Source organism: Bubalus bubalis, chromosome 9, assembly GCF_019923935.1.
Source record: "Bubalus bubalis isolate 160015118507 breed Murrah chromosome 9, NDDB_SH_1, whole genome shotgun sequence".
NCBI classification, from domain to species: domain Eukaryota; kingdom Metazoa; phylum Chordata; class Mammalia; order Artiodactyla; family Bovidae; genus Bubalus; species Bubalus bubalis.
In genome coordinates this window covers 90,554,746-90,564,260 of record NC_059165.1, presented here as the reverse complement: position 1 = coordinate 90,564,260, position 9,515 = coordinate 90,554,746, and positions in this window count along the sequence as shown.

The following is a 9,515-nucleotide window of genomic DNA, read 5'->3' as shown; positions in this document are numbered from 1 at the left end:
AAAAAATATTTTAATCTTGGTTCAGTACATTGGTGTGTTCCGGAGTGGCACAGGCATAGTGATTCTGAAACTCTCATGTGTATTATGGGACTGAGCAAACTAGCAAGTGTGTTGATATTATTAACAATCAGGTCTTTCCTGGGGGAGAAAGAAAGTGCAAAGATGAAATGGAAGAATCCCATGGGGACAGAATGAGATTAAAGTATCTGCGTGGACTTGATAGTTAAACAAAAATCTACCTCCTAACTCTGTCCACTGAGACAACCCAATAGGAATGAGTGCACCTAGCACCTAATCTTGGCTTCTAAATATCATCCCCTCAGAAAGGTGGGAAGGGGAATGCAGGACTCTTGGGAGAAATGGCAGAATCCAGGATACAAGGTGTATACAAGGTGAGGCTGGAATGTCTTGGTGCATCAAAGAGTAAGGAAGGGCTCCCAGAAGGATGGGACCCATCAGAGAGATACAGGCTGGACAAATCTGGGACAATTTGATTGTGAACAAATGTTGTTCAGTCACTAGATCGTGTCACCCTGTCCTTCACTATCTCCCCGAATTTGCTCAAATTCATGTCAATGGAGTCAGTGATGCTATCTAACTATCTTATCCTCTGTTGCCCCCTTCTCCTCCTGCCTTCAATCTTTGCCAGCATTGGGGTCTTTTCCAATAAGCCAGCTCTTTGCATCAGGTGGCCAGAGTATTGGAGCTTCAGTTTCAGCATCAGTCCTTCCAATGAATATTCAGAGTTGATTTCCTTTCAGATGGACTGGTTTGTCCTCTATGCAGTCCAAGGGACATTCAAGAGTCTTCTCCAGCATCACAGTGGGAAAGCATCAGTGAATGATCTTAAAATCATATAGACAGAAAATAGGATGGTGGATGCAGGGGCAGGGGAGGGAGAATTCAGATTTAGTGTTTAACGAGAAGAGAGTTTCAGTTTTATAAGGTGAAAAGAAAGAGTTCTGCAGATAGAATGTGGTCGTGACATTTGCAAATATTAAGAATGTATTCATTCGGTCCTATCTCTGAAATGGATGCTCAGCATGGTTCATTTATGTTATGTTTATTTTACCACAATAAAAAACAGTTTTGAAGGGACTTCCCTGGTAGTCTAGTAGCTAGGACCCCACGCTCCCAATGCAGAGGGCCCGGGCTAGATCCCACATGCCACAACTAAGACCCGGTGCAGCCAAATAAATAAATATTTTTTAAAAATTAGAAAAAATAAATGACCTTTCCATATGATCCAGCAATTCCACTCCCAGGCATTCACTCAAAAAGGAGTGTTAGAAAAAAATCACCATTCAATAATTATCTCAGCAGTAATGGACCCAAAGAAGATTGATCAGTGGAGGGCTTCCCTGGTGGCTCAGTGGTAAAGAATCTGCCTGCTAGTACAGGAGACACCAGTTTGATCCCTGGTCCGGGAGGATCCCATATGCTGAGGAGCATCTAAGCCCGGGCACCACTACTATTGAATTTGGGCTCCAGAGCCAGGGAGCCACAGCTATTGAAGCCCAAGTACCCCAGATCCTGTGCTCCACAATAAGAGAAGTCACTGCAATGAGAAGCCCAGGCACTGCAAGTAGAGAGTAGCCCCCGCTCACCGCAACTAGAGAAAACCTGTGCTCAGCAACAAAGACCCAGCACAGTAAAAAATAAATTCATCAGTGGATGTTAAAATGATTGGGTGGAAGTTTGAAGGGGAGAAGTAATCTTAAAGTATGTTCCTACAGATGACTTAGCAATTACAAATGCCTTACTTAGAACCCTAGTGAATAGCTTCTTAACCAAGCCATCCAGGTAAACACACTGGGAATGAGGACAAATGGTCTTTGTGGGCCTCCTGATAGGAGGCGCTGAGGAGGACACATTGCTTCCGGGATATTCCTGCCAAACACAGACCACCTGCATTTGATCGTGGGAGCCATCAGACAAACCCACACTGAGGGACAAGGTCGTAACAGCTATTAAGTGTGTGTGTGTGTGTGTGTGTGTGTGTATGCGCGTGCTAAGTCACTTCAGTCCTGTCTGACTCTTTTGTGACCCCATGGATCATAGCCCACCAGGCTCCTCTCTCCCTGGGATTTCTCAGGCAAGAGTACTGGAGTAGGTTGCCATTTCCTCCTCCAGGGGATTTTCCCCACCCAGGAATCAAACTCACATCTCCTGCGTCTCCTGCATTGGAGGTAGATTCTTGACCACTGAGCCACCTGGGAAGCCTGAAAGGTATTAAGAGACAACAACGGCAACAACGAAAAGCCAGAAGCTGACTCAGAAGAAAGGAGATCACAGATACGTGAAATTATGTGCAGTAAGTGATCCCCAACTGAATACACCACCGGCGGAGAGTGAGGGGTGGGGAGGGGAGTGTTGCTATATAAGACAATATTAAAACAACTTGTGACACTTTCATACAGGCTGTATATTAGCTACTATTATTGTCTCAGTGCTAGATTTCCTGAATTTGACCATCCTGGTTACTTAACAAGACGTGTTTTTTTGTTTTGTGGGTGGGTCTTTGTTTTGTTTTTGTTTTTTATTTGTTTTGTTTTTGAGTCAAAGTGCATGATGTCTCCAGCTCACTGTCAAATTATTTAGAAAAGATTAAGAAAAAGAACAAAATTATTTTGTGCATATTCTTTAGGGAATAGATTATATACTTTTAGATTATGATTATAGAGAAATGTAAAGCGAAAGGTTAACTGTGGGAAGCTCTAGCTCAGGGATGGGCAGACTTTTTCTGCAAAGAGCCAAACAGTAACTATCTTTGGTGTTGAGGGCCAGTCTCTGTCACAGTGATTCTGCTGTCATGGAGAAAGCTGCCCCCCATGATGTGTAAATGAATGGGTGTGGTTATGTGCCAATAAAAATTTATTTACAAAGCAGGCTTAGAGCAGGTAGTGAGCCCTGCTGACCTAGAGGAAGCCTTTATGGGGGTTCATTATCATCATCTTGCAACTTCTGTTGGCCTGAAATATTTTCAAAGTCAAAAGATAAGTGAAGAAAATGTGGATTTCCTAACTTGTGGTCAAGTGATGGTCTCTAAATATCAAGAGGAAGCAGGGGAACTTCCCGGGTGGTCCAGTGGATAAGACTCCATGCTTATCTCAGGGAGCCCAGGCTCAATCCTTGGTCAGGGAACTGGATCCCACATGCTGCAACTAACTAAGACCCAGTGTAGTCAAATGAACAAAATTAATACGTTAATTAAAAAAAAAAAAAAAAGGAAACAGGGCTCCTTGGGGAAACAACCGGATCCAAGGCTGGGGCTGTGAAGTATGAGATGATCAGAAAGTGTCTCACTATGCCAGAACCATGAGCTCTTAAGACCACTGCGTCACATCACAAGGACTTAGGGGCCAACTTGAAGAGGCTTCCATTGGCCAGAGAAGGAAAATAGCAGAGACACCACCTTGCAGAAAAATGTCCATATTGTCAAAAATATAGATTTTCCAGTAGTTATGTATGGATGTGAGAGCTGGACCATAAAGAAGGCTGAGCACCGAAGAATTGATGCTTTAGAACTGTGGTGCTTGAGAAGACTCTTGAGCGTCTTGGACAGCAAGGAAATCAAACCAGTTAATCCTAAAGGACGGAGAAGGCAATGGCAAGCCACTCCAGTACTCTTGCCTAGAAAATCCCATAGATGGAGGAGCCTGGTGGGCTGCAGTCCATGGGGTTGCTAGGAGTAGGACACGACTGAGCGACTTCACTTTCACTTTTCACTTTCATGCATTAGAGAAGGAAATGGCAACCCACTCCAGTGTTCTTGCCTGGAGAATCCCAGGGATGGCAGAGCCTGGTGGGCTGCCGTCTATGGGGTTGCACAGAGTCAGACACGACTGAAGTGACTTAGCAGCAGTAGCAGCAATCCTAAAGGAAATCAACCCTGAAGTTCTTTGGAAGGACTGATGCTGAAGCTAAAGCTACAATCCTTTAGCCACCTGATGTGAGGAGCCGACTCATTGGAAAAGACCCTGATACTGGAAAAGATTGAGGGCAGGAGGAGAAGGGGGCAACAGAGGATGAGATGGTTGGATGGCATCACTGACTCAGTGGACATGAGTTTGAGCAAACTCTGGGAGATAGTGAAGGACAGGGAAGCCTGGTGTGCTACAGTCCATGGGATCGCAAAGAGTCAGACATGACTGAGCAACTGAACAACAAAGGGAAGAATAAGATGTACACTGTGTAGAAACACATCTAATGTTACATCCATGAGTTCATAGTGACACAAAGGAGAAAATAAAACCCTTTGGTGATCTTTTGTGGCTATTAAGGAACTAACTCATTATTATGAAAACTGCTAAAGAAAATCAAAAATCAAGCATTAAACTTTTCTTTCCTGCACAGCTTTTATTTCTGGGTAACCAATTACTTGATAGGGGAAAGATATTTTGATCATACTACATTAAAAATTTTTAATTGTGGTAAAACACATGTGGCATTAATTATCACTAACCATTTTTAAGTGCCCAGAGTGGCTTTAAGCACATTCACATTGTCTCGCAGCCACCACCACCATCATCTCCAGAGCTTTCTCATCTTCCCAAACAGAAACTCTGTCCCCATGAAATATTGATTCCCCCTCCTGCTCCCCCAGTCTCTGGCCCCACCATCTCCTTCTGTGGATCTGACTCCTCTAGGGTCCTCCTGTGAATGGAATCAGTGTGTGTCCTTCTGTGTCTGGATTACTTCACTGAGCATAGCGTCCCCAAGGTTCATGCATGTTGTAGTGTGTGCAGGGTCTCCTTCCTCATTGGGGCTGAATCACATTTCATTGTATGGATGGATCGTATTTGTTTAACCATCCGTCTCTCAAGGGACATTTGGATTGCTTCCTCCTCGTGGCTATTAGAAATGCTGCTGTGAACATGGGTGTACAAATATCTCTTCAAGACCCTGCTTTAAGTTCTTTTGAGTGAGCTGGGTTGTTGAAAAATTCCAGGCAATAAATGCGGAAGGAATGCAAGTATTCAAATTCACCATTTTTGCAACCCTGATTGATGTATGTAAGTGATGATCATCAGTGGCCACTAAGATTATTAGTAGAGAGAAATTTCTCATTGGGAAGTTCACAATGGATGAGTCAGACCGATGCCCCCTGAACCCACTGGTCCATTTTAATGAGAAGAGAGAGAGACATACACACACACACACAGAGAACCAACTGGCTGTTGTGTTGTTACATGTTTCATGGAGAGAGACACACAGATACACAGAGAGAGAACCAACTGGATGTTATGTGTCATCTGCTGGAGCTCACACCACCTAGAAAGTCTGTTCATGTATCTAGGCAGATCATTCACAGGGGTTACAGGGCACAGAGGAGCCCATTGAGCCACAGCTGGAAAGCAATCTACCAGTTAGGAAGCTGAGAAACTCTACCAGACAAGTGATCTCATTTATTCAACAAATAAATGGCACACACAAAAAAGGTTGGGTGATAGTTATTGGTGAAAAGCTTCTTAAGAGATAGAAAAACCAAGGGGCTTCCCAGGTGGTGCAGTGGTAAAGAATCCACCTGCCAGTGCAGGAGATGCAAGAGACATGGGCTTGATCCCTGAGTCAGGAAGATCCCCTGAAGAAGGAAATGGCAACCCACTCCAGTGTTCTTGCCTAGAAAATTTCAAGGACAGAGGAGCCTGGCAGGCTACAGTCCGTGGGGTCCCAATGAGTCTGAGCAACCGAACTGAACAGCAACCAAATGCCACATGTGGGCTTTGTTTGGGTCGTGACTCAAATGAACCAACTGTGAAAAAAAACACAGGTAGCATTTCATCATCTGTGATGAGGCATTTCCCCACCAGGGACCCACCCGTCTGAGAGGAACCCTGCGGGACTCTTGCCCAAAATGCATGGCGTTAATCACATTGTGAGCAAACCTCAGACAAACCCAAATTGTGGGACTGTTCTACAAAATAACCAGGCAGAATTCTTTAAACAGGCCATGACAAAGGCTAAGGAACCATCAGCCAGGAAGGAGACGAAGATCAGGAGGTGCAGTGTGGAATCCTGGCCCAGACAGAGGACAGAAGAGGGAAAAACTGGCCAAATTCTAGCAAGTCTAGAGGTTAGCAGGATGGTTGATGTGAATTCCCCGGCTTCTATAACCTGGTTTGTAGCATGTTACCTAAGACGTTCACGTCAGAGGAAGCTGGGTGAAGGGTGTTCTGGAACTCTGCACTATTGCTGCAACTTTTCTGTAAAACTAAAATGATTACAAAATGAAAAGCTTTAGGGAATCCCTTGGTTGTCCAGTGGTTAGAACTCCGAGCCTTCACTACCAAGGGCCCTCATTCAATCCCTGGTGGGGAAACTAAGATCCCACAAGCCATACAGTGGGGCCAAAACAAACAAACAAACAAACCTTTAGAAAAGATATTTACAAGACACATGGGGAAATGTGAGTACCTAGTGGATATTAAATACACAGGGATCATTGCTAACTTTTTTAGACGTGTTCACGTTGCATTATACTTTTTCTTTTTAGAAGTGAGTTTTGTCTTTTGCTTTTTACAATTCTGATGTGCTTTTAAGCTTTATTGGTATTGTCTTTTTGCTTGTTTTTGGCAGTGCCATGAGAGGCATGTGCGATCTTACTTCCCCTGCAGGGGCTGGAACCCAAGCCCTCTGCATTGGAAGCAGGGAGTCCCTAGAAAAGTCTTTATATTCTAGAAAGATGTGAATGAAATGGTACTATATCAGGGAAAATGAAAGTAACCAAGAGGCAGATTTCTCTGGGGACTCAGACAGTAAAGAATTTGCCTGCAATGCAGGAGATGCAGGACATGAAGGTTCGATCCCTGGGTCAGGAAGATCCCTTGGAGAATGGAATGGCAACCCACTCTGACTTTCACTTTCAAGAGGCAGAAGGGGCAGGGAGGGAGGATGGAGAGATATGCGTGGAACAGGCGTGAAGAACTGTCACTCGTGGGATGACGGGGTTTGTGTACTAGGTTCAAGGTCAACTTAGCCTTCAGGCTTAGGGCTCACAGCACTTTCAGGGGTCCGTGGAATGTGTTAATTTTCATTCCCTTTTAAGATCTAAAGAGGAAAATTAATAGGCTAATCATGAATACATAACAACAAACCCAGTCTGGATTTCATCCTTCTTTCTACCAACAGGGTTGTAAAAAATAATTTTAAATATTGTTTTATCAAGGAAGAAGCCTATGAAAACAAAAGTGCCTCAGACTCATGAGAGTCTTAATGGCTAGTCTCCCTGCTTTGGGAGGTTTGATATTTTCCATCTTACAAAGGTTTTATTTTACTTTTAAAAAATTTATTTACTTACTTGTTTACTTATTTGGCTGGACCAGGTCTTAGTTGTGACATGTGGGATTTAGTTCCCTGACCAGGGATTGAACCCAGGCCCCATGCATTGGAATGCAGAGTCAACCACTGAGAAGTCCCTCCAACTTAGGTTCTAAAAAGAGTTGGGTGCCGGACTCAGACAGGGAACCAAGGTCATGCTGACAGCAGGTACTCTCACTATAGGGCTTCCCAGGTGGCGTTAGTGGTAAATAACCTGCCTGCCAACGCAGGAGATGTAAGAGATGAGGGTTCAATCCCTGGGTCAGGAACATCTCCTGGAGGAGGGCATGGCAGCCCACTCCAGTATTCTTGCCTGGAAAATCCCATGGACAGAGAAGCCTGCAGTCTACAAAGAGTCAGACACAACAGCAGTGACTTAGCACACATGCCTGCACTCTTGCTATAATGGGCCAACATTTTCTTCACCTCTCTGCTCTCCTGGTCAAAAAATTAAACTTCAGTCTAATCACAAGAAAAAACATCAGACGAAACAACTAAAGGACGTCTGGCCAAACACCTGCTGGGAGACAGCTGAGGTCCTAACCCAGGTATGGTATCTGGGAATACGACCTTCTTTGGAAATAGGACCATTGCAGATACAATCAAGTTAGAATGAGGTCAGGTTCATCTAATTCAGTATGACTGGTGTCTCTGTTGTTGTTCAGTCACTCAGTTGTGTCTGACTCTTTGTGACCCCATGGACTGTAGCCCACCAGGCTCCTCTGTCCATGGAATTCTCCAGGCAAGAATACTGCATTGGGTTGCCATTTCCTTCTCCGGATGTCCCTGTAAGAAGAGCAAAATTGGACACAGACACACACAAGAGGAAACGGCCATGTAAGGACAGAGGCAGAGACTGGAGGGATACTGCCACAAGCCAAGGGACACACAGAGCCACCAGAAGCGGGAAGAGACAGGAAGGACCTTCCCCTGGAGCCTCAGTCTCAGACGCTGCCTCCAGAACTCTGAGAGATTACATTTCTGTGGTTTTAAGTCCCTCTGTCTGGGGTACTTCATTACTGGAACCCTGGACAAGCCACAGAGCTGACCAGCACTCTTCAAAATGGTCAAGGTCATCAAAGACAAGGAGAGTCTGAGAAGCCATCCCAGCACAGAGGACCTTAAAGAGATGCAATGACAAAATGTCATGAGGGATCCTGGGTGGTGTCCCAGGACAGAAAAAGGGCATTAGGGGAAAACAGGAAATCAGAATATAGAGTAGACTTCAGTTAATAAATGTTTCAATGTTTTTGTGTGTTAATCACTCGTGACCCCATGGACTCTGCCAGGCTCCTGCCAGAACCCTGCCAGGCTCCTCTGTCCATGGGATTCTCCAGGTAAGAATACTGGAGTGGCTTGCCATTCTCTTCTCTAGGGGATCTTCCTGACCGGGAGATTGAACCCATGTCTCCGACATTGCAGGTAGATTCTTTACCATCTGAGCCACCATACCATATTAATATATTAATAATATGGGAAATCAGATGTGGTTTTATAAGGCAACTCTGTAGTCACAATTTTTCTATAAACCTAAGACTATTTTAAAAAATAGTTAATTAAAAAAAAATTAAAAAACAACAGGCTTCCTTGGTGGTCCATTGGTTAAGATTCTGGGCATTCACTGCAGGGAGCACGGGTTCAATCCCTGGTTGGGGACCTAAGATCACCCACACTGCACGATGCAGGAAAAAAATTTTTAAAAGAAACCAAAAAACTGTTGAATGAATAACAGTCTTGGCTCAGCCATCTTCAGGTGTGTGCTGCTAAGTCACTTCAGTCGTGTCCGACTCTGTGTGACCCCATACACGTCAGCCCACGAGGCTCCCCCGTCCCTGGGATTCTCCAGGCAAGAACACTGGAGTGGGTTGCCATTTCCTTCTCCAGTGCAGGAAAGTGAAAAGTGAGAGTGAAGTAGCTGAGTCTTGTCCGACTCTTAGCAACCCCATGGACTGCAGCCCACCAGGCTCCTTCGTCCCTGGGATTTTCCAGGCAAGAGTACTGGAGTGGGTTGCCATTGCCTTCTCATTGTGTAGCCTTAGTCAAATTATTCAGTTTCTCATGTGCCTCAGTTTCCTCATCTGTAAAATGGGGGCAATGGAATTTGTGCCACATGGGGCTGCCCTGAGACCAGGATATGGTGAGTAGAGTCATCATTGTCTCCATCAGAGATGGCTGGTGGCTGCTGCTGGGATTTT